The sequence below is a fragment of the Nuphar pumila genome, chromosome 5 (genome assembly GCF_984573655.1).
Source record: "Nuphar pumila chromosome 5, dmNupPumi1.hap1.1, whole genome shotgun sequence".
NCBI lineage: Eukaryota > Viridiplantae > Streptophyta > Magnoliopsida > Nymphaeales > Nymphaeaceae > Nuphar > Nuphar pumila.
In genome coordinates, this window is record NC_143253.1 from 125,779,908 (window position 1) to 125,806,596 (window position 26,689).

General features: G+C 39.5%; 1 long non-coding RNA gene across 1 annotated transcript; it reads left to right on the plus strand.

The window, feature by feature from the left end:
- Positions 1-5,759: 5,759 nt before the first annotated feature.
- Positions 5,760-16,857, plus strand: LOC149838570 (uncharacterized). The gene is made up of 3 exons (XR_016432196.1): positions 5,760-6,718; positions 15,380-16,327; positions 16,555-16,857. It is a non-coding gene; the product is annotated as an uncharacterized LOC149838570 (long non-coding RNA).
- Positions 16,858-26,689: the final 9,832 nt, after the last annotated feature.

The window sequence follows — 26,689 nt, forward strand, 5'->3', positions numbered from 1 at the left end:
CTTGGAATCCAGCGGGCCAATCCAGCCCACGTATATAACGGCTGTGTTTCGTCCCGGTAGCTAACCATCCCGGGCCTAAAACCATAACCCAATCCCGGCCTTTGGCGGGCTGGGTCAGCTTGGCTAGTCGGGCTGCCGGGCCTGTTCCCCACGGCAATTAGTGGACAACAGCTTAGAAGGGCAAATTGTCCCTGTTAATTTTTGTGAGACTTTGGTTTTCGTTTTGCTTGTTTATCAGAAAGTCTTGGGAAATAATAAATCAATATAAGATGAGAATTGTATGCGTTTTGTGAACAATTAAATAGTTGGTTCGTAAAACAAAAAGCTAGATTATGAAGTACTTGAAAAGGAAATGGAGAGATCAAGGAGGTTTAATTTTGGAGGGAAGCTTATGGTTGTGCTTCGAACAATTAGCTACTCGTAAAATTATCTAAGTTTGAAACTTAAAACCCTCCTACTTTTTATCAAAAAAAAAAAACAGTTTACAAAAGAAGAGAAGTCGGATTTTTCACTTAGGCCTGAGTAATGTTTAGAATCTTACAACTAACCACCCAACTTTTGTAGGTTTCAGTTGGAATCCACACCACCAATGTTAAGCTAACTCAAGTTTAGCATGAGTTTGTGAAGAAAATAACAAATTTTCCCTTAACATTTTCCTTTTTTTACTTTTTTTTTTCTTCTTAAGCCTTAATTGTCATAAATTGACGAAGGAGAATGCAAAAGAATATCGGCAAGAATCCAGCAGGTGCTCTCTCTCTCTCTCTACATTTTGCTAGGAGAAGGAAGCCAACCCATTCTGTCCTTTATCTCTCTTTCCCTCTCATGGAATTCTTGACATTGAGTTTATTTTTTCATTTTACTTGAGGTCGCTTCCTCTTCATCCTATAAACTGAGTTTTCCTTATATATTAAATCCATTGTTGGTAATTTGTTTTTAAATCAATTGAAACTTTAGTGCATTTTTAATTTAACAAAATATCTGATTAATGAGTCCTCTTTGCCCTCAAAATTTTTGTGAAGGTAAAATAAACATACCTGGCTAAATTAATTAAATGTTTCACTTGTCTCAAATAACCTCAAGCAAATCCAATTGGTTGTACCAAGGAGCCACCTGTTACCCCCATCCAAAGGTCTAAAAGTTCTCTATTTAACTTGTGAATAACTTGGCAGCTTACTTAGAGTACTGGGATAACTGAGTTCACTCCTTGAATCCACTTGGAACTGGATGAGAAGTCGGTAAGCTATATGAATTTTGACAGCCAATAAACATGTCTGATTTGATTTCATATTGAATCCCAAGAATAGGTTTGGGTTTAATATCGTAGGTTTGAACAGCTAATAAGTTGTATATGCACTTGCATCAAATTTATAAGTTTTCAAACCAAATGTTGGTCCTACTTTTCTAATTAAAAACCATCAAAGAGACATGATGTCATAGTTACATATAAACCATATTTTTTCCCATGTATCCCTACCTGGTACCAGTACGAAACTGGTTTAAAAAACATTGAAACTAGTTTTAGAAACACCAAGAAACTCGTCCTTAAGAATATAAGAAATCAGTTTCTTATATAAGTGAAACCAGTATCAAATTTTATTTCATAAATAAAATGAATATGAAACTTGTTCCTAAAAATATAGGAAACCTGTTTCTTATATAAGTAAAACTTATACCAAACTTAGTTTCATTTATTGTGGTGACAATAATTGTATCTCTCTCAAACAAAGTAAGACATGAGATAATAAGACCTTTGCAACCTTCTCTTACACCTTTATTATATGTGTAAATTTAGCTTACTTTCATTGAAACCATCAGACATCTCTCATCTCTGCTTCTCTCACTTCCATTGAGGTTGCCACTAAAGTTTTTTTAAATTAAACATAATTTGTATAGTTTTTATATCAATTCTGAGATTCAAGAAGGCATGCAAGAGATCATTCTCATACTTGTGTATACTTTTCATAAATTTTTACAAGAGGCAGCCCTTACATCATTAGCTTGAGATTGTTCTTTATTTTTTTATTTAATTATTGTTTAAAAATATATTACTTTCAATATTTTGCTTCTACATGTTGCTTGAGATATTGGCCCATTGTTATAACTATACCTAGTCAAATTATGTGATATTTTGATTTTTGCAAGTTTGAAAGCGATAAAAAGTCTCATAGAAAAATAAAGTTTTGCCTATGAGAAGTTTTCCAAAAGAAAAATTTTTGCTTGTTTGTGTAGGATGAAAAAAACAGGGTGAAAACAAAAGAGAAATTTTTTTGCTTATTTGGTTGTGCATGAAAAAATTTCTCATGCTACACAAAAAACAGTTTATCATCCATGGACAGTTGGGGCTCACTAACAATTGAACAAATGGATCAGCTTTCTAGATTAAGACAGAACCAAAAGACCATTGATTTTCTCAGCAAAAAACAATCTGATTTAGCAAATCGGAATCCACATCCAGATCTCATTATAAGGATTAAATCTGGAAAGTGTTGGATTTAGATTGGATATCCAATTATAACCTATCTGATTCCCAATTTGTAGATAAACACGACAGTTGAATGTAATATCTGAGATGGGCAGTTCTTTGTAAGTTGCTTTTAAATTGGGAAACCTTTTGTCAATTATGCTAAATTAAGCTATGTCCTATGACGATCTCACAGTAAATTAGTTTGCATTAGTGATTCCTCTAATAGTATTCCCTCTCTTTCCTCTAATAGTATTCCCTCTCTCCAAGGCAGAATTAAAATTCTGGAAAAAACTGGAGTTGCATGGATCAGAGCCCCAACCCAACCTGCATATTGTTAGGATCCAGTACAGGTTGAACTGAATATTATTGGGGTTGACACTTTTTTATGCTCGTAACTGAAATTTTGGAGTTCGAGTCGGGTTGAATGTCTTGTCCATTGACAGTGGTCACAGTCATAGCTCAACTGGTTTTTTTTACCACGATGGTGCTTGATCCAGCATTTTGTCACAACCTCATGGTTACAGACGATTTACCTATTGCCTTTGGTTAAGTGGCCAACCTAGGTACCTTTTGCCTTCGTCCATGAACTGCAGATGGGTCAAACAACTATCTTATTCTTGGCTAAAATTCTCTCCATCTCTCCCCCCCCCTTAGTCTTCCTAACTATCTTGATCCCTCATCACTCTCAGAACCCAAATTTTGACCACCCATTTACCAAAACGATGAGCCAAATGTATGCTTCCTCTTCGATCTTGTTGTTGAAGGGTGACAGGGCAGCCAACCAAGACGGTGAAAATGGCACCGTTGATTTAGTGCTTGGTCCGCCGTCGATGGGGGTGCCATCCACGATGATGGCATCGCCGGCAATGGTGGACACATCTGGCCAGTTTGGGTAGGTCAAGCTACTGCAAAGACAGAGAAAGGGTGAGAGAGGAGGGACGAGAGAGGGGGCGTCTCTCCTTATAGGAAACACTATGATCAAAAGTTATGTTTTTTTTCAAAATGTTTCTCAGCAAAACATTTTCGCTCGTTTGGAAAGGTCAGAAAAATAGTACTGTTTTTTGACCTCAGTTCTCTTTTCCTACATCTTTCTGGCTTCTAAATGTGCCCGTGGTTTTGCTTTTCTTAGCATTTCTTTTATACTATATATATATATATATGATCGTATTATTTTTATAACATAAATGCTGAGATGTAATTTTCGAAAACTCGCACCATCGTGTACCAAAATCTCGTATCAATGTCTATTAATTAAAAACTTGGCGTCAAAATTTTTAGATACACGTTCCAATAAAAAAACATAAACTTTAGAAGGCCTTACGTACTAGACCGAGTGAAAGTGGGGCCCCACCCCGCCTCGCCCCGTTTGGACCGGGGATGAAGGGTATGAAACAGAGATGGAGGCAGGGACGAAGGTTAAAATCCATCCCCGTTCGAGGATGGAAGCGAGGATGAACTTACACTTTTTCCCACCCTCCCTGTTTGGACTGGGGATGAAGGGTATGAAACAGGGATGGAGACGGAGACGAAGGTTAAATTCATCCCTGTTCAGGGATGGAGGCGGGGATGGACTTGCACTTTTCCCCACCCCGCCACGATCCCCGCCTAGCCCCTCCTCATCCCCCGTCTTTCTAAAGGATGGCAATAGACTATGGGGAACGGGGCCCCGCACCCGCCCCATCCTCGTTTGAACCGGGGATAGAGGACATGAAACAGGGATGAATGCAGAGGTGGAGGTTAAAATCCATCCCCGTGCCGGGATGGAGGTTCTAATCTTGAGAGGGGGCGGGGGTGGAGACCCTATCCCCCGCCACCGCCCCTGTCCATTGCCATCCCTATTTAAGAGGAACAACCTAGCGATGCTCCCCGAAAGACATGCAGAATGAAAACAAAGATTAGAAACTTGCATCTAAAAATACATGCGAAAAAAGGTTACCAAAAATAAAAGTTATTAAATTTACACAACTTATTATGTCCATACCCTTACCCACTATCTCGCCAATCAAGTTCACATAATAAATTACTAGTATATCCAACTTGTTTTACAACTTTCGTGCTGGTCAAATAATTTCTAACTGTACAACGGGTAAAACAATTTAAAAAATATATTAAGAAAAACTAACTCTCATATTGAATGTTCAACGAAACTTTAAAATTCTCCATTTCAAAAGCATAGACAAAAAATGTCATTTGAAAAAGGTTATAAGGTGGAAACTTTTTGGCCAGTTTCTGTTTTTGTTTAATAATATAGTGTAGGATGGAGGTATGGTAGCGTAGGATTGAGGATTAATATATATTTACAATCAGGGTAGGATTTAGGTTAGACTGTTAGAGTAGGGAAAACCAATATTATTAAAATCAAATGGCTTGAATATGTCCTTCCGAATTAAATAATCACTTTACCCATTTATTAAAAAACTGATCTGAATCAAATTTCATTTTATTTTTTAAATATTTTGTGATAATTATGATATTTTTTGCTATTGTAATTTTTAGAATTTGATTAAACCTCTAAGTTATCACTTCATTTTTATATTGTCCCTTTTTAGATATTTTCCTGAATTTTTTTATTTTTAGATTTTTATAGTTTTATGTTTTTTAAATCATTTTTTAAAATAAATGAATTAAAAAGTTTTGATTTAATCCGATTCAGGTAGATTTTAAATTAGAAATCAAATATGAAAACATTAAGAAAATCTTTATTCCCTACTATATAATTTATATTTGGTCCAAAGATGAGAAATAATACACCGTTTCGCTTTTATCCCCCCCACTATGTCACAATGACATGCCGTTGTGGTGGCATCTCCTTGGTAACAGAGTCGGACATGCTCGAACATGATGACATCGACTCTGACACATATTTTAATATTTTAAATCATTATTAGATAATTTTGATAATATTTTAATAAAAAATATTTTTTATTAAAATATTAAAAAATAATTTTTTATTGATGAAAAAAATATAAGAACTTGTACCTTTTTTTCGACTGAGAAAGCTCAGGTTAGGCCGACCCCTGCCTGTTGAAAGCGGATCAGGTCATTTCTAAAATGAGTTTGAAACTCATCCGAGCATCTTGACCATTGGTTATCAATTTTTTTATGAGTGCCACGTGTTTTAATTTTTTTTTTGACCTTTTTCGTTATTGGCGTGTCGTCGTTAACTTTTTGACTGTTAAAAAAAATTAATAACAAAATATTGTATGGACCCCAAAAGATGAGCCGACTTTCGGGATCTCTCTCACCTCAGGAGGCTCTTTCTCTCTCTCCCTCTCCCAAAAGAAGAGATCCGAAGTGAAAGTCCGAAGAGGGAAGCACGTTTCTCCTTCCATCGATGAATTCCAGAAGGTCGGTGAGAGGTGCTCCATTGGAAAGCCGACGAAGAGGGATGCATCTTCTCTCTCTCTCTCTCGATCTCTCTCACCCATCTCCTTCCTCCCTTGACGTTCTGCCTCCTCCCGGCCACCTGAGTGAAAACCACCAGCACCATCTCCCTCCTTCGTACAACCTTCCTCCACAGCTGTGTTGCCACTGCTTTGCCCGGAAGATGCATTCTCACTAACAAGCTTCTGGAAGATTACCCTTTTCCTCTGTCTCTCTTTCTCTCTCCGTCTTGCCAACTACCCTTTCTCCCCTGCTCTCTCTTCCTTCATCATCGACCAGAAGCCATCGTGTATTTCCATCTGAGGGCTGCCGTAAACCACTGATCTAAGTGAAACCCTCACCCGACACCACTTCCCCCCCTCCCCTTCTCATCCGGTTCCTCCTTCGGCCACCGGGGCTTTCCGGTCGGTGCCACCCCACTTCCCCATCATCCTCCACCAAGCCAGCAGATCCCTAAATCTCTCGGTGTTGATTCCCCTCTGTTTTCCGTGTCACCCCACCCCCCCTCTTTCGATTGGGTCGCCGGGCAATCCATCCGACCACCCCCAGTCCACACCAACATTCCGATGACTTCTCCAACCGGTGCATTTCTCCGTACCACACTCTTTCTCTATGAAAAACCCCAGCAGTCACGCCTAGTTTCCCCTTTTGAATTAGAGCACCTCACGCCCTTACACCGCGTCATCCTCAGCCAGGAGTGCGTTAAGCCTCGACTGCACCACCAACCCCATCGTCTCGTCGCTGCGACCCTCGGTGCCCAAAGAGCTCTGGTGGATTCCCTGTTCCTGTTCGAGAGAAAAAGTTTCTCGTCTACCGCCTTCAGATCCTTTCGCGCCTTCATCACGAAGACATCCTTGTCGAAGCAGCAGGGTAACTCTCTCTCATCTCTCTCTCTCTCTCTCTCTCTCTTTGTTGATGATGAGAGGCAAGTTGCGGGGGTCGGATCGATTTTGGAGTCTCTCGTGTAGTCGGTCAATTTCACACAACAAAAAAGCTCTCTTGGAGTTAGCGAAGGGTATTAATGCTTGGGCCTTCGCGGTGTCGCTCCAGAAGTGGGGAGTTTCGGTTAGGGTCCCGTTTAGGCTATCTCAGGGATTCTTCGCATCATTATCTGGGTTCTTGGTTCGCGGTTTGTGTCGACGAGCGCTTGATATAAGGGATGTTCAGTGGTTTGTCAAGTCTCTTCACAGGGAAGCTTTGGAAGAAAATGAGATTCAAGGGTCACTTAATGCTCCTTTCTTTAGGCCTTACTCTAACAAGGATGTACTAGAGGGGTGGAATCTGGTTTGGCCGACGTGGCAACCTTCTTTCTGCAGCTTTAGGCGACGGGCGGATACGTGTCGGGCGAAGCCGGGAGACTGGTGGTGTACTGTCTGTTTCAATCGCAACTTCCGTTCAAGAGTTTTCTGTCACAGGTGTGGCTCGTATCGTTAAAAAATTTGTCATATTATTTGCCTCTCCGGCAAGTCTCGTATGCCGGAACCTTCATCACGCGCCAGGCACTGGGTCCATGACCCTCGTCAACCTGTTGTATCTTTCAGTGATGTGGCGCAGGTGTGTACCATGGTGGCAGGTACCTCTTCATTTTCGGCGGTTAAGATAGGTTCGCTTTGGGTTTTGTTGAAGGCATCCAGTGTCGTCTGTCCATCCCATGATGTCGGTCGTTCGTCAGAGTTATACCGCTCGTATCCTAAAGCGTCCATCGAGAAGCGTCCTTCCAAGCCGACAATCTGTCTCATCCGCCCTGATGAATTAATGAGTAAAACTGCTTTCGAGATGGAGTGTGGGTCCACTTGCGTTGAGAATTCTTTGGGCTCTATATGTTCATCCGGTTTGCCTCTTCAACTTTTGGGCCGCCAGCACGATCTTGATTCAGGGAGTTGTGTTGCATCTGTCGCCCATGATGGATCCTGGGCCCGTTCATTTTTCGATCATCTTGGGAGCTTGTGTTCAGTCGATTCTACAATTCGTATTTTGACGATATTCCTACCATGCAAAGGCGTCCTGGTGTGCATGGGGTCTGCCACAACGTGTGTTTTGGGTTTTACCTGCGTGGTCTCGTTGTCACCTTGCATGCTGCACCCAACTCACTTTTTGAGTTCGGTAGACTGCTTGCCCGATCAAGACGGGGGTTGTCCCATGGAGGGTATCAAAGCATCAGTTCAGGGGAACTCGGGGGCCTCCTGCTTGCAACCAGTGCATCCACAACCTTGACCATATTCGTCAAGTTCGGGGGGTGAGTTGCAGGGGGTCGATGACTTGTTTGACATATGGGGTATGTCATTCGTCGAGGCTGTGCAGGCACTAGGAGTGCAGATTTCAATCGGGCAGCTTTCTTCGATCCAACAATAGATTGTTCCTCGAGCACGATCGGCGGTAAGGGTCACAAATAGTCTTCGTAGAGCTAAATCATTGGCCCATTCGCAAGCCCAGATTCAGGCAGATGGCTCCAGCTCAGTTCGACGCTCAGCCAGGCAAAGGCGTACTAGGGTGTTGTCTGATTATTTATCATGAAGATGTGTATTTGGAATATTAGAGGCATGAATTGCCCCCGTAAGCGGTTGTTTTTAGCTAATTGGATTAGGTATGAAAGTCCGAATGTCGTTGCAATTTGTGAAACCAAAATGGAGGATATTCCATTAACAGTGGTATCTTTCTTATGGAGAGGTGCGGCATATGCTTTTAAGTCGTCTGTTGGGTTTGCTGGGGGAATCCTGGTTCTTTGGAAAGCTTCTCTTAAGGTGGCGATAGTAGATATTGGTCTTTATTCAATCTCCCTTTCTGCAAACTTGTTGCCGTCGCTGCAAGATGTTGTTCTCACCTTTGTGTATGGTCCTGTCGTGTCTACTTCGCGACCAATGTTTTGGGCTAATTTGGATCGAGTTCTGGTTACATTTGGAGCTCTTCAGTGTTTAGGAGGGGATTTTAATTGCCTGTTGTCCACGCAGGATTCTAGTTTACCGGTTCTTCTCAACCCCTCCATTAGGGGGTTTCAAGAGTTTGTTCAGCGGAACCAACTTTACTCAGTACCTCATGTGGGGGAGCAATTCTCGTGATCAAATATGAGGTCTCGCCCTTGCTTGCGGATACTTGATCGCGTTTTTCTCTCCACAGAACTATTTCACGCAGTTTCGGATGTCACTGCTTGTCTGCTGCCACGGACCATGTCCGATCATGAACAAATGACTGTTTCGTGGGGCGCAGGCTTCAAGGCGTGTAGGTTCTTCTTTGAGGAATGGTGGCTTCGGGTGCCAGACTTTCAACAGTTGGTAGGTCAATCGTGGGATCAACCTGCTACGGGATCTTGGGTGGCCATCCGCATCCATGCTAAGCTTCTTCGTCTTCGGAAACGTATTAAGGAATGACTAAGTTTTAATAACCTGAACAAGTTTAGGTTCATCGGCCAGTGGGAAGCCGAGCTCTTCGATTTGGCCCAACGTCAGGTCGATCTTGTTGGTGTACCGGAGGGTCAAGTGCTTCAGTTGCAGGAGCGTATCGTCGTACTCTTTGCTCTCGTTGCAGAATGAAGAGCACGAGATGAGCTTAGATGGAAGTTGAGGGCTAGAGTTGCATGGTTGGCTAATGGCGATGATAATACATGATTTTTTCATATGAACGCATCAAATAAATACAGTAAGAACTGGATACTCTCGATCGAGATCGATGGATGTCAGTTTGGTCCGCACAATTGCCTGCCAACTATTACTTCTTATTTCTCCAGGTTGTATTCGGCCGACTTAGGCGTCGGGGGTGTCATCGGCGATATGGGCTATAAGCGGTTGGCGGCAAACCAATCTGTTTTTTTGCAGGTTAGATTCACTGAAGTGGAGATTTCGAATGCTATTAGCGAACTATCGGGATGGAAGGCACCAGGCCTTGATGCTTTTCACATCGAATTCTTTAAAGCATTTTGGTCAAGTGTTAAAACTGACCTGCTCCACTTGTTTGATGAATTCTATCGTAATGCGAGGTTGCCTAAACCATATCATGTGGCAGTCATCTCTTTGATTCCTAAGAGGCAAGGGGCGTCAGACATATCCAACTTCAGGCCGATTTCGGTGATGGGTGCTCTGTATTGCATTATATCTAAGGTGTTGGCTAATTGATTGCGCGCTGTCATTGATCAACTTGTTTCTCCGAACCAGGGTGCTTTATTCCAGGTCGAAGTTTGCAAGGATCTTTTATTTGTGCAACTGAGCTTCTTCACTCTTTACAGTCGACTGGATCACCGCACTTCATGCTAAAATTGGATTTTCACAAGGCTTATGACAGTCTGGCATGGGATTTTCTGATTGAATCTTTAACAAATATGGGGTTTGACAGCCGGTTTATAGCATGGGTTAAGGAGTTGGTCACAAAATCCGTATCATCAGTTTGCATCAATGGAATGAGAGGGGAAGAATTCAAGTTGGCTAGAGGTGTACGACAGGGTTGTCCTCTAGCACCTATCCTTTTTAATATCGCGGTAGATGGTTTACCTATTCTCATGAAAAGGGCAGAAGAAACAGGCTTCTTGGAATCCTTGGGCATTCCTGGTTTTGTTGGTCACACAATTCAATATGCAGACGATACTTTAATATTTGGACATGCGAATGTTAATCAAATGTCCAGGTTGTGCTTCATTATTAAAGTCTTCGCTGCAATTTCAGGCCTTCGCCTGAACGAGAGTAAGTGTGCTCTGGTCTTACTCAATGCTGACCCTCTTCTCCAATCGGCTGCTGCAATGATCTTCAACTGCCCAATATCCGACCTTTCTGTCAATTTCTTGGGTCTATCGTTGCACTCTCTGCAGCCAGCAGGAACTTCTACTTGGATGTCTACCATAGAGCGGGTGCAAGGGAGATTGCAGGCTTGGAAGGCTCGATATTTATCTTTTGCGGGACGAGTGACGCTCATTCGCCATGTTTTAGCCAGATTACCAGAGTTTCGAATGAACATGTCTATTATACCGACGATAGTAGAGCAGACGATTAACCGTTTGCTTTCGCACTTCCTTTGGTCTGGGAATGTGTTGCACAAAAAGTACCCGCTTGTTTCTTGGCAACAGATCGTTCTCCCGAGGCAGCGAGGCGACTTGGAGATTCCAGCTCTGAGAAAGAGGAGCATTGTTTTAGTCTTGAAGTGGGCTTGGGAAGCTTCCACATCTCAATATTCTTGGGCTACGTTTGTTAGGCAAAAATATGGTAGTCTACATGAATCCCTTCTTTCCACACCCAGTTCAGTGTGTCACTCGTCCCTCTGGCTGGAGTGGTGGAAGACACTTCGATCCTTCAGTGGTAGAGATCTTAGGCCGGTCCATGGCCTGCCGTGGCTTCACTGGGCCATGGCGAGCGGAGATAGGTTCTCCATTAAGCAAGTTTACCATTCCTTGTTGCCGTCCGGGATGGACTGGTTTCCCAGTGATTGTATGTGGGGTAAGGGGCCAGCTCCAAGGGCAAAAGCTTTGGCGTGGCTTGTGGCTCTGGATCGTGTTCAAACCCAAATTAATGTCAGGAAACGGGGGATTCAATTTCCAAGCATGTGCGTTCTTTGCGAGAAGGTTGTAGAGGACACAACTCACCTATTTTGGCTCTGCTCGGTCATTCTAGACTTATTTTTTCAAACTTGGGGTGCGCCACCTGTTCAAACTCGTCCGTGCTCCGTTATTCGGGACCTCTTGCTTGGTCCGAGGATTGTACGACACAAAAAAAATGGAGATTATTGTGGCGGGTTTGGTTGCTTTCAACATGGTGGGTCATATGGACCGAAAGAAACGACATCTTTTTCATGGGCATCAAATTCGATTTCGGAAGGCTTCGACAATGGGTCATGTCTCATGTGTATCTGGCTCTTAAGTTACATTGTAGGGGGGAGGGGCTGATCGGCTTGTACTCTGATCTATGCACAATCACCATCTAGATTGTGGTTATTTTGCTCTTATGTTTCTCTTTTGTCTCTCCCATCCAATATTCTGTTGGATGTATTTTGGTAATGTTGAATGGTGAATGTTCTCTCTCTCTCTCCCTCTCCCTCTCCATTAATGCCAGAAGGAATCGAAGCTCCGCCTGATCATCTTTGTGGATTTTCAGGTCAGGAGGAAACATTTTTCGGTGAGTTACTTTCCCTTCCCTTCTTTTCCTGGGTTCCCGCATTCTGTGTTTCCAGAGGGTTTCTTTGTTTGGCAGGAAACAAAGTCGCGGAGAATCGAGATCTTGTTTGATCTCGTCTCCGCGAGCGGCGAGTCCGTCGCTAGGGCTAGCGTTGTGGCTCTTGTGGTTGCGTCTGTGTTTTGCTTTGCCGATCCAGCATAGGTGAATCAATGTGGATCAAAAAAATAAAAATACTTAATTATATATTTATGATATTTGAAAAACCAAATAAAAAATTCAAATTCTAACAAAAAATGAAGATTTAGAGGTTTGATAAGTAATAACCAAAATCATGCATTCATTAATAAAATCTTGCTTAATGGTATATAAAAAAAAATCACAAAAAAACCCAAAAACTATAATCAAAGGTTCGCATCATTTGAAAAAATGCAAACCAATTCCTTAATCTCTAAAAAATCATGGTTTTACATTCATTAAAAAAACATTAATATTCTAACTAAAATCAAGCACTAGTTACATGGCTATTGCTAATTAAAAAACATACATGAATGAATGGGTAGTGGTCGGCCTAACCCCAACTTTACTATTAAAAAAAACAACTTCAAATCCAAATTGGTTTATTCACCTTAATAGTTTTCAAAAAGATTGAAAGCCAGATACAAAATTGACAATATTGGGCTGATTCACCTGAATATTAATATTCTAAGTAAAATCAATCATTTATTATTCATGAATTCATGTTTAATAGTAATTAAAAATACAAAAAAAACTGAAACCATAGTTTAATATTTATGTCATTAAAAATAAATAAATCAAATTCATAAATCCTAATAAACATCACTTATAAATATACTAATTTAAAAAAATAAAACCCTAAAATTTTAACTAAAATCAAGCAAGAAATGATGGAATCGTGTTTAATGTTGATTGAGAAAGAAATACAAAAAATATCCATAAAGGTGGTTCGACGAGTAGAGAGAGAGAGAGAGTGAGGGAGGGAGCACACCAAAGGAAAGGGATGGTCGATGATGGTCTGACAGGTGGAGGGTTAGAGAGAGAGAGAGAGAGAGAGAGAGAGAGAGAGAGAGAGAGAGATATTCGGGTGAGGGAGGAGATGGCTGGCGATAGCCCCATAGAAGGTTGTTAGAATCCCGCGTCAGGTGGAGGCGGCTGGTGAAAGGTTAGAGAAAGAAAAATATGAAAAGCATCCATCAAAGCCCCTTTTGTAAACTGTATAACGGTGACATGATTGTTGCCGTTATAGATTAAAAGCCTATAATGGTGGCATAACTGTCATCGTTATTGATCTATAACAATGAGATCTTATACCCGTTAAATATAATCGTAAAGTGTTTTAATGATAATATCTAATAGCCAGATAACCTCATCGCTATTTATAAACTCTATGACAACAATATAACTATCACCGAAACCCTATAACAATGATATAACTATCACTATTATAGAGTAAAACCTATAACGATGAGAGCATGTGCAGGGCTAAGGCATTCCAGGGGATATGTTACTCGCCATTATTGATAAGCTAATAACGATGAGATTCATGGATGTAGTAGAATAATAACGATGAGATATTTATCTCTCTGCTATTACCTATCAATTAATAAGAACAAAAATCTCACCGCTATTTTTTTATCAATAACAACAAGGTTTTGTTTGCTGAAAAAGAGTCATCGCTATTGACCCTCTTCCTTGTAGTGACTAATTTTCACTGTTGGTGCAAGAAAAATCATAAGGAGTGATTCTTTTGGTTGGATCAATTCTTCCAAGTGGAAGAGTACCAAGGACATATCCAAGGTACAGGAGGGTGACCAAGCATTCCAATTAAGAGAATTTTGAGCCCAAGTGGGACAACAAATAGTGAATTTGGCCCACTGGGTCTGCCGGGGAAATTATATATATGTCAGCATAGTCATCATATTTTGTATTATTATTCTCTCTTGGGATTCAATCATTAACATGAGTAGACATAAAGAACCCAAGTAACTGGAGTGGAATTTGTAAAATAGCAGAATCAGAGAAGTTTTTGAGGTGTCTAAGGGGGGGAAATAAAGGATTTACGTAAAAACAAGTGGAATTGACCCATGATTGATTCTGGGTGTCTTGTGGCAGAGTGGGTTTCAGCTACGTTTATCTTTGGATCTTTTAGTGGGTATCTCCGTATTACATTCTTTTGCTAATCTGTCAGATTCTTGTGGTGATTCTTCATGTGTTTAACAAGCGTTACCTTGAAAATGAAAGGTGGCGGATCATATACATATATGGCATAAGTGGTGTGAGAGTGGCATTACCGTGGATTTTCATCATGATTAATTATCATTCTTGAAAATATCTAAGCGGGTGATTATTTTTTTTCTAGTTTTTTACTCAATGTATTCCAGGAAAAGTATATTGTTACTTCAAATATCTTAGCAAGTGATTATTTCTTTAGATTTTCTGGAAGCCTTCTTTTCCTTCTCGAAGTAGCTCCAAAAAAATCATGGCAAAGTTTATGAAAGAGAAACGAAGAAAAATTTGAGTTTCTCTTTAAGCTTTGATATATCGAGGTAATCTTGTCATACATTTAAGTGAAAATCTAAGTGAAAACTGGATTAGCACACTCTAGGTTATATTACCTGGGAAGATCTAAGTGAAAATTGCAGTGATATATATGCTCCGAAATATTGGAGATACCTGCGATAGAGCTTTGGATTTGGATCTTACGCAAGAGCTTTAACTTAGGATTTTATGGAATTAACTCAAGGCGTTATTATGGAGGAACAAGTATCAGTTGTCAGATTTGTAGAACAGCATAGCACACATCATCTAATACCATTATTGATCTAAGAGTACATTGCAATCTATTTACCATTTAATAAGCATAACCGCCAAAGCACGTGTATTGCATACACAATACACACAACACACATGAAGCTAATATCATGGACCATTATGATACTGAAGATATGCATAACACTGGAATTAAGTGCTGCCACCAATCATATGAAAATAATGGATCACACAAAGATAATGGAGATAATGCTCACACAACTAACCCCCAACATTTCAGCCAAAACCATTGCATGATGGAAGGCGTAAAAGAAGGAGCCAGCGAAGGTTCAAATTCAAAACAAATTGAAAACGAATAAGCATAAGATTTTTGTTTTCTTTATTATAAATACATGAAGTATGAAATTGTCTAAAATAAGAAAGAATCCCTTTTCCCGTGGACGTATGCAACTCTGGTTGCTGAACCACGTACTTCTTTTTCTTCTCTTTCAAGCCTCGTTTCTCTTTATGGTATCAGAGCTCTGAACCAACTATATCTGGTTCATTTCATTCTATGGCAACCCAGGCTAAGTATCCATACCCAGCAATGCTAAATGTTGCAAACTTTGTGTCTATCAAACTAAACCATTCCAATTATTTATTATGGAAAACACAGATCTTAGGATTGATTGAAAGCCAAGAACTGCAAACCTTCATCGACAACGCCACAGTTGCTCCAACAAGGTATACCGTCGATGCCGACGAACATGATACTAAAAATCCAGACTGCATTGCTTGGAGAAAGTCAGATCATCTTCTGCGTGGCTGGATCACCGGCACCTTAACAGAAGAGGTACTCAGGTTTGTTGTTGGCCTTGAGACGGCCGCTCAGGTATGGAACACTCTTGAAGGAACTTTTGCTTTAGACTCTCAAGAAAGAGAGTGTTATCTCCTACAAAAAATGCAAAGCCTTCGTAAAGGAGGGCAAAGTATTTCAGAATTCTTAGCAGCATTCAAGAATGTTTGTGACAAGTTATCTGCCATTGGAAAACCAGTGAGTGACAAGTCGATGGTTTTCAACTTACTGAATGGTCTAGGGACCGATTATGAGTCATTTGTTACGACTATGATAAAGCCACCTATACCATCGTATAGAGAAGTTACAGGGATTCTACAAAGTCACGATACCTTCAAAAATTTTCATGCATGTCAAAACTCTACCAATCACAGTGCAACTTTTGTTGGTCAAAAGAAATGCTTTAACAAAACTACTACAGAAACAATGGTAGCATAAACAATTTTTCCTCTGTAGGCAGAGGATTTACTCAAGTGGGGCAATCTTCTCGCAAAGCACATGAAGAACATCAGTCAAATAGTCCCATAATGAATAAAAATTGGGATAAGAACAAAAGCCATCCCAAACAGATTCAGAGTGATAAAGGCATCATATGCCAGATCTGCCATAAACCAAATCACTCAGCTATTAAGTGCTATCATCGATTTAACCAAATGTACCAGGCCAGAGACATACCACAAGCCTTGGCGTCTATGTCCATTTCTGAAAGCATTGATGATGGATGGTTTCCTGACACGGGCACCAACTCTCACATGACGTCAGAACCAGGTAGTCTAACCAACCTTTCTCCTTATACAGGTTCAGAAAAAATCATGGTAGATGGAAATATGTTGAAAATTTCACACACAGGAACTGCAAAGTTAAATGATGGAAAAATTCAACTCTACAATGTTTTAGTTGTGCCTCAGATACAGAAGAATTTAATATTTGGCAGCCAATTAACTACTGATCAGTCTCTGTTTTTTGAATTTTTCTCTGATTATTTCGTGATAAAGGACAAGAGAACAATGAAAGAAATAGCTCGGGGGCGTAGAAAAGGGGGGCTATATGTCCTCAATGAACATAAGCAAGCTTTCTTTTCCACCAGACAACAAAGTGCAGATGGAGATACTTGGCACAGAAGATTGGGACACATCAACATGAAAGTCATCAAAGACTTGAAAAATAGTAACTATATTTATGTTTCTAGCATGAATAAAAATATTTGTTATAGCTGTGTTATGGCAAAATCTACGAAACTGCCATTTTTATTTCGGAATCAAGTTGTCAAGAACCATTTGGGAAAATACATTGCGATCTTTGGGGACCATCTCCCGTATGTTCACAACAAGGATACAAATATTATTCTATAAGGGTTGATGATTTTTCACGTTTTACATGGTATTTCTCATTAAAACTCAAATCAGAATTTTTCAATTGCTTCAAGGAGTCTGTTATAATGGTTCAAAATGTACATCAAAAAATCATTAAGACTTTTCAGTCAGATGGTGGTGTGGTGGAGAATTCATTGGAAATCATTTTGAGCAATATTTGAAAGAGAGGAATTCAACATACCTTCTCATGTCCTCACACTCCTGAACAAAACGGGAGAGCTGAGAGAAAACACCGGAGTATAGTAGAATTGGCTCTTTCTATGCTTTTTCAGGCTCACGTTATTTTCGATGAGCAATATATCAGCAGCCATGTAATTTTTGATGAAAGTATATATCCTTTAAAAAATAATCAATCTACAGCTAGACTTTCATCTGTTTTTTCTAGATGGATCAAAGATTTTGAAGAAGATATTCATGAAGAATCGACCAATACCAATGACTATCGCAATCGCTCAGCAACATAGCTCCTGTGGTGATTCTCCAAACATTCAAGTTGATGCTTCATTAGACTCCTTAAGTCCAATTTTGCAACATGGCACAACTCCCACATCTTCTGCTCCAACTACTATCACCCATTCCATGATTACTAGAAGCCAATCGGATATTGTAAAACCCAACCCAAAATATTTTTTGGCTCAACAACAAATACCACAGCAACCAACAAACATCAAGATGGCCCTCGCTCATCCAGGATGGCTCGACGCTATGAAGGAAGAAATAAATGCTCTACACCAAACAGGTACATGGGAACTAGTACCCGCACCTCCTAATGCCAATATTGTTTCATGCAAATGGGTATTCAAATCCAAACTTAAATCTGATGGTTCTCTTGAACGATTAAAAGCCAGACTTGTTGCTTGAGGATATTCACAAATACAAGGAGTCAATTTTATTGAATCTTTTTCACTAGTTATTAAACCTGCAACCATTCAGATTGTTCTCAGCATTGCTCTCATGAATAATTAGGCAATTAAGCAACTTGACATAAAAAACACTTTCTTGCACGAGTTCCTTGATGAAACGGTGTATATGAAACAACCTCCGGGTTTCATGGATACTCAACACCCACACCATGTCTGCAAACTCAAGAGGGCTCTATATAGTCTTCCGCAATCCTCCCGAACATGGTTTGACAGATTTGGCATATATTTGCTCACACTTGGTTTCTTTTGTAGTATTTCTGACTCTTCTTTATTTGTCTACCATAGTTCTCAAGGTAGTATCTTCCTTCTTCTTTACGTTGACGATATGATCATTACCGGCAGTAATCCCTCATTACTTCAGCATATTATTTAGTTGTTGAGTCATGAATTCGCAATGAAAGATTTAGGGCCCTTACATCATTTTTTGGGTATTCAAGTAACTTCTTTCCATCATGGACTCTTCCTTGATCAACAACGGTATGCCTCTGCAATTTTAGAGTGAACTCAAATGCTTAATTGCAAGCCTATCTCTACTCCTATGGTTGGACGACCTCAGAATCCTTCAAATGATGAACCACTCAGATCCTCGTTCTTATCAAAGTATTGTCGACAGTCTTCGATATTTAACATTCACACGACCTGATATTGCTTACAGCGTAAATTATGTCAGCCAATACATGCATGCTCCTACCAAGTATCATCTCCAACTTGTCAAGAGGATACTACGATATATAAAGGGCACATTATCACATGGGATTCATATGTTCAAAAAGAATCCTTTGGTTTTATACGGATTCTCTGACGCTGATTGGGCAGGATGCCAATTGACATGACGATCAACCATTGGATATTGCATTTATATTGAAGGTAACTGTGTATCATGGAGTGCAAAGAAGCAACCTACTGTTGCTAAGTCTAGTTCAAAAGCGGAATATCGGGCACTTGCATCAACTGCAGCTGAACTAACTTGGGTCACCTACATCCTTCGAGATCTTGGAGTATTCATCAAACAATCACCAACCATCTACTGTGACAATATGTCTGCATTATACATGACAGTCAATCCTGTCTTTCATAATCGATCTAAACACATCGAGATTGACTATCATTTTATTCGTGAAAAAGTGGCACAACAACTTATTACCAAGTTTGTTTCTTCCTCTCAATAGGTGGCTGATATTCTCACTAAACCTCTCACCAAGGGAGTGTTCACAACATTACGAACCAAACTCGACCTGTGGTTAAATCCCATGACTCATTTGCGAGGGAGTAATCAGCATAACCGCCAAAGCACGTGTAATGGCATATAAGATACACACAGCACACATGAAGCTAATATCATGGACCGTTATGATACTGAAGATATGCATAACGCTGGAATTAAGTGCTGCCACCAATCACATGAAAATAATGGATCACGCAAGGATAATGGAGATAATGCTCACACAACAAACCCCCAACATTTCAGCCAAAACTGTTGCATGATGGAAGGCGTAAAAGAAGGAGCCAATGAAGGTTCAAATTCAAAACAAATTGAAAACGGATAAACATAAGATTTCTGTTTTCTTTCTTATAAATACATGGTGTATGAAATTGTGAAAAATAAGAAAGAATCCCTTCTCCCGTGGACGTAGGCAACTCTGGTTGCTGAACCACGTAGTTCTTTTTCTTCTCCTTCAAGCCTCGTTTCTCTTTACCATTTACCTTGAACTCTTGTAAAATTTGCTCATGTCCTAACTGTGAGGGCATAAGAATCAATCATTATAAAGAATTACATCCTCGACTGTTCAAGAAGGATGGAATAGTAAAGGTGGCTAAGAAAACTGCCTAGTGGGAATAAAGTGAGGTGAGGGACGACGTCATACGCATTCCACCTACGGAGGGAACAACTTTGTGCACTACGCCATATTGCTGTGTGTGTAGACTAGATTTCAACATATCTCAGTTTTTTCCTTTTCTTTTTTCCCATCAAGAAGGAAAAAACCATACCCTCAGGATCAGAGACCTTCAGTCGCATTGTCTAAGTTTACCGTACTTACAATCTCTTTTCCAATGGCGTAATAAACCCATGGTGTACCCCTTGCCCCCAAAGGGGCCGGTCAACTTAGGCTGAGCAAAGGTATAAGCAAGGGCGTAATTACCCACTTTGAATTTTATTCCTTGTCATCATTAAGCACTTATATGGGAACTAAACTCTCACCACTTGTCTAGTGGCCAAGGCCCCTTCCACTGAACCAAACCCTTTGAGGCTTTGTGCCCTCCTTTCTTTTTTTTACATTATTAAAAAGGAAAGAACATGCACATAAAAAAACTGAGAAATACTTTTAAACAGTGATATTCCATAAAGGTGCTGATACAGCAGCCGTCCATCTCACACTTATTCAAGAAACAGGCATGAGATGGAGAGCTGTCAGGCAGTTGCTTACAATAGCATCACTGTATAAAAGTAAGGATAATTCTCATAAATATGATATGGTGCGTTGGCTTTAAAAAGTGAAAAAAATGAGACAGAAAAATAGAAAGGGCACTCCTTTCTAGACATCTGTTAGATATGGATAAGCACCAAGTCCAGCCATGGCGACTTTGCCAAAAGATGCTAGTCTCTGTGGAAGCCATTAGGAAGAGTGTCGACAAAAATTGACTTAAGTTTTTAGATGAATAAAAGACCTATGCTACTCCATGGTCCACCAAACAAGCTCCTCTTGACCTTGAACCCCAAAAGCAGTTCGGGATCTTTTGTTTATGGAGAAGAATGCAATACTCCAACTTATCCAAGTGTTTGGGACAAGTGGGTGCATCCAAACGCCCACTTAAGTCGATTTTGGTTAAGTAAAAAGAGTAGGTTCCTAGGAACTTGGATATGTTCCCATTGTTTTGAAGATGGATGGGTGATTTTATTCTTTTGTACTGATGGTTTTGATTTGATAGGCAAGTTTGGGGATACTCTCCTGCAAGATTCAGTTGACATGGTGCAACTAGATCTACCCAAGGAACAATAATGTTCAACATGCACCAAACAGAATACTTGTTACCACCAAGATTCCTGGAAATCCTTGTACTAGTGTTCTCATTGATACCCCAGTCCTAAGAATGATAGGGTAAACAGGATTCCTGTATGCCCCAAATCTAGGGATGCCAATAAATCAGATTTTATCAGATATCTCACCTGATTCAATCTCATTTAATTGCATTTGGTAAGCCAAAACCATGTCTGATTATAATTGGATGCCGATATGGTTTTGTTTTTTAGCTACTGAATCCAACACATCATTCATTGATTGAATGAAAAGAATTGGGAGAAGAAGGATCAACCAAAACGGAATCGACTTAAAAAGCAAAAAAAATTGGAACGACAAAAGATGTAAGGGTTAAACGCATGAAATTAACTGTTCATTTTCTCCGAACCACAAGGTGAGCAAGAATGGATGCGTTTTGTGCCTATTACTTGCGACACTACAGAAAATATGGGGTTTGCTGATGCAGCCAGACGGTAGCGCCACGGTAAACGAGTTTTTTCTGGCGCAACAACTTTGAGCTAGAAAAAAATCAGTTTCGTTGGCGCAGTTACAGATTGCGCCACCAAAAAAAAGCCCTTTCCTGACCAAAACTGAACTGCGCCAGGAAAGTCGTATTTTCATAAGAATTTTCACGTGCTCCCTTTTTCCTTTTCGTTCCCTCCTGAAAACCCTCCCTTTTCCTTCTCTCCACCCCCCATCTCTCTCTCTCCTACGGCATAGTTGCAGTCTCTCTCCCCTCCTCCCTTCTTCTTCTTCTTTGTCTTCCCCAACCAGAAGTCGACTTCTTCTTCTTTTCCTTCGTCTTCGTTTAAGCTGCCCGAGTTTAGTCTTATTAAAAGCCAGAAGTCAAGGAAAAAGGGCTCCGACGAAAGTTTTCTCGAAAAGTTTTTCAATTTTGGTTTCCGAGGGTTTCTAGCCTCTCTCTCTCTCTCTCTGTGTGTGTGTGTGTGTGTATTTTTGTGAATTTTTGGTGTTTTGGTTATTTTGCTATTTTAATAGTTCGATTCATGTGAATTACGGCTCAATTCAGTGTTTCTTGTTGGTCTCTATTTCATAATCTTCATTTTTTTTTTCAAAATTTCATGTGAAAATGTATGAATCTATTGTACCATGACGATCATTATCATCTTTCTCGTTTATCTTGCTTTTATCTTTTGCCAGGATGTGATTTTATGAGTTTACTTGGAATATCCAATGTGGTTATTTGCTCTCATTGATATATTTCATTGTAGAGCTGCACAAAGTTTTTGTGTTGATCAAACATGGTTGGTCCTAAATCAGATTCTAGTGTCTTAGGTTCCTGAATGATTGCCCATCGTTGAAATAGAGCTTCTCTCATTTGGATGTTTCCCTCATTTTCTATGAACTTTTCAAGAGTGAGCTGGCTTCACGAAAATTAGACATCCCACCAACCGAATGACTGTCTTTCCCTGCCTATTAGAGCTCTAAGATTGAACTATTTTATGAAGTCGATCGGCTGACAATATCAATCGTTATCATGTAGGCTAAATGACCTACGAGTCATATATGAGTTCTTATATTGATATTTTGAAGACAGGTTTTTGCATTACTGTTAGTTATTTGATGTGCATCTTTCAGAGAGCCTTGAGTAACCTTTTATGTCTGTGAATATGCCCTAGTAATTAGAACTCTAAGATTGAACTATTTATAAAGTTAACTGGCCATGTGAATTGAAGTCAGTTTTATATAAGTTCTTATATCGACATTTTGAAGGTAGATTTCACATTATTGTTAATTATTTGATATGCATCTTTCAAAAAGCCTTGAGTAACTTTCTATGTATGTGATTGTATAGATTCATTTTCTTGCACGGATCATTTATCACTTGTAAGAGGTGAACACCAGCAAATAAATTGATAAGGGGCAATTTGTAAGACTAATTATTGAGATATTCACAAATGGCCCTGATTCAGTGGTGACAAGCCTGTTCACGAACTGATATACCCTGATTTTTTGTGTTTTTTTGTTTTTTCTCCTTCAATATTGTGATGTAGTGGGTTGCCATTTTGAGTGCATGTGTTTTCGTTTCTTTGAACAGATCATGTTGTTTTTTAATAGATTCTTTTTCCTTTTCTTTTTGCCTCTACAATTTCATCTTACAAATAAATGGACAAACATGATTTTGCATTTATGAGAACTGTTATTTTATTATTAACTGTTTTTTTTATTTTGTTAATAAATATAAAAATGGGGGGACATGAAGATCCATTGACAAAATATTGTACATATATAAAAGTAAAATTTCTAAAGTGCAATTATTGTGGTCTATGCTTTATGGATGGCACCATTCCTTTCAAACACCACTTGGCAATTGAGTCTCCCTCACCTCACCTTCCATCATATGTCAGTGATGACACAAATGAGGTGCGTAGAGCACTAATTATTCCTAAGAAGAAGAAGAAGAAGAGGAAGAGGAAGAGCAAGAAAATATATAATGATGGTCTAATGGCACAGGCAACACAAAAACCACAATTATCGAAAGATGACATACAAATAGTAGACTCTGAATACAAAGAAAAATTAATTATCCCAGATACTGAGAACCAAAATGAATTAAGAATAAAGAAGTAATTGTTGTAAAATGTGAAGAAGGAGAAGAACATGAAAAAGGTCCACCGACACAGGTAGATTGGAAAGATGATAGGCTCTTGTGTAAAAAATATTTGGAGATTTGGATACCAGTTATAAAAAATTTGTATTAGTGTGCTATATTTTTTTTTAAAACCCTTGGTAAACTTCTAATGTTTTCATATTCTTTAATGATAAAAGGCTTATATATATATTTTAGAATTATTTTTTTCATGTGTTGCTATTGTAGGTTATGGAGGGCATGGACATGGCTTCAACATTGATAGTAGTGTCCTTTTTTTATTATAGTTGTGCAGCAACATGGATTTTGGATCATATTGTTTATTGTATCAAGTATGTTACTAGTTTTTAATATCACCATTGTACAAATATTTGCAAGTTTACTATAAATACTGGAATCAGCATTGACAAATTAAGGATTTTTTTTTATATAAGAAAGAGCAGCCTCTAGGGCCCTTATCAACATCTTTATCCTGTAATTTTTCTATTATATGTGCTTTCCCCTTTCTGTTCTGGTACTTAATCTCCAACTTTCTCCCATGTCGGGAGGTAGATTGACATAGTTCAGAGATGGAGTGATTGATGCAGGTACCTTATGTAGGTTACCGTTGCTTACTCCCTACCCTTTGAATAATTCTAGAAGCTTTCAGTTTGACCCTTCTATCTCTCGTGTTTTCAAAATGCTTACTTCTGGCGATGATTCCATTTGACTTAACTATGCTTAAGCTTGATCTATCATGTTTGATTCTGATAAAGTGTTGATGTTCTCTAACCTTTCTTTTTTTTAAGTTAATGTGCCTTACTCTTTTGTATGTGGGTGTTATACACACATGCCGACACACACATATGCTGTCCTGTTTTTAAGCTAAGGTCTTTCACATTTTGTTTCAGATACGGTCTAATCTTGTTGAAGGTACCTCGTCTTGTTATATATAAGCATTTACAGTCCTATATTCCCCCTGTATTTAATGCTTTCTGTTTTCTTTATCAGATTTATTCCTTGGCAAATTGAATGTAAGGTTCTTTATAAATTGACTTGGTATTTTATGTTGAGACCTGTAGGAATGATGGTATGGCTGAGGTGCAGCTTGGTCAAACACATGCAATGGCCTTTGTGACTGCTCAGTCGGTCCAACCTTATCTAGACAGACCTAATGAAGGCACTCTTTAAATATTTACTGAATTTTATTGGATTGTGGTTTTTTTCTTTTAGGTGGTCTCAGTTGGTGATGATGATGAAGAATGATGCATTAATTAAAGACCTCCAATTGGTTTCTTTCACCAATTTGTAATTTTAAAACAGAATGAATTTTAATTTTGAAATGGTTGAGACAAGTGGTAGCTCAACCGAGTTCAATGTTTTCAGCGTTATTGTGTTTTCAAGAATTATATTTTCTTTTGGAAACATCTCACAACATTTTCAAAATATTGTGTTTTCAATTATTAGATTTTTGCTAGCGCAGAACTGCGCCAGTAAAAGATCTTTTCAATTATGTGTATGATCTTTAATTACTGTCGCACAACTGCGCCGGTATTACCGTTTTCTTGGCAGTGTAAAGTTGCACCAGAAAATGCATTAACGGCGATGCCATTCCTGAAGCATTCTTGAGCCAACAAAAGTTTTTGCTGGCACTATCTGTTCACCAAACAAAAACAATTTTTCTTGTAGTGCGAACGATGTGCCAAAATTTTTTGATACAGAAATTGGGAATTTTATGTCACCACAAGCATGTCAGTAGAGCTGTACCTGTGTTTTATGGGGCCTGAGGCGGAGGGAAAAAATGGGCCCCCTATTAATTGTAGGAGTTCGGGCGCAGCGCCTCCGATTTTTTTTTTTAAAGAATCAAAATAACAATGAAATTTGCATTCACATTAAACAAATATAATATTCCAAATATTTATATTATATTAAATAAAAATGTATAAAATATTTATATAAAATACCTAAACAATACTCATTGGCCTTAAAAATGGGCCCCTAAATTTTTTTTGGGCCCAGGGGCCCTGAGCCCAAGCCTCATTGGCCTCTTTACAGGTCCCGCTCTGCATGTCAGTATTGTTTCCTAACAAGAAAACCATAAACAACACATGCACAGGGTCCAATTGAGCAAGCAACGCCAGCAACCATATTCTAGATATTACCATACTGTCATTAGTATCAAACATGTAATGCTTTTGAGGATGTGCAGTGTGCGACGACTGTCATAACTCATGAGCATGGGCAAGCACGTTCGCAGGGCTGTAGAGACCATGTCAGGCTCAGCGGCTGTGGTCGTGAAAAGATCAGGTGCAATATGATTGCACAGATTTTTGTGTTAAGCACCTGATCAGCCTCCAGGGGCAGGCCTGTCAGTTGTGGGGCCAAGGTCTGATGGAGGGCGATCAGGTGCTTTAATGGACAAAATTTGTGCCATGTGATTGCACCTGATCCGGACTGGCCGTGGTCATAGGATGGAGGTACGGGGTACATGATGATTATGCAGTCGTACGGAGTAAAAATGGGGAGTATCAAATCAACCATTGTTGTCAGTATCGCCCTGTATCGTGCCATGTGATTGCACCTGATCCGGACTTATCGTATCGGCAGAAAATCGATATGATACTAACCTGAATCGGCTAGTTTTTAATAAACGTAAAAAATGCTTAAAATTAATTTTTAATATTATTTTAATGGTTTTAACATGTGTCAGGTTCTGATTGACATTAAATATTTTTTATTTTTTTTTAGCTGATTCAGAAGGAATCACTTGAGAATCGGTATCAGCCGATTCGACTGACAACATTGGTATCAACAGTAGGGTGCAAATTAAAAATTGAGTTGGTTAGGGATGGGCACTTATGCTAACGAAGCCTGGTCCCTGTTCGTTAGGTTGGTGTGTGTGTGGTGGGGAAGCGACTTTCAGGCGGGCCGCAACCATGTACGGACAACAGGCTGGCATATAATGGAGGTGGGCCCGTTCAGCCGGCCGAACCAAATGGGTATAGACCAAAACCTGCGCAATAATGCGCGGCCCGGTTCGGCTGTCCTGTGTTTCGGCCACAGGCTATGCCTCCGGGTCCCACCCACAGTCATATCCACCTGTTATCGATTGATAAGGGTCCCTCTCTCTCTCTCTCATATGAAATGAAGCACATAAGTCATATTTGTATGGTCATAATTTAAAGGAAAAACCCATTTTGCATATTTCACTTGGCAAGTTTTCATTA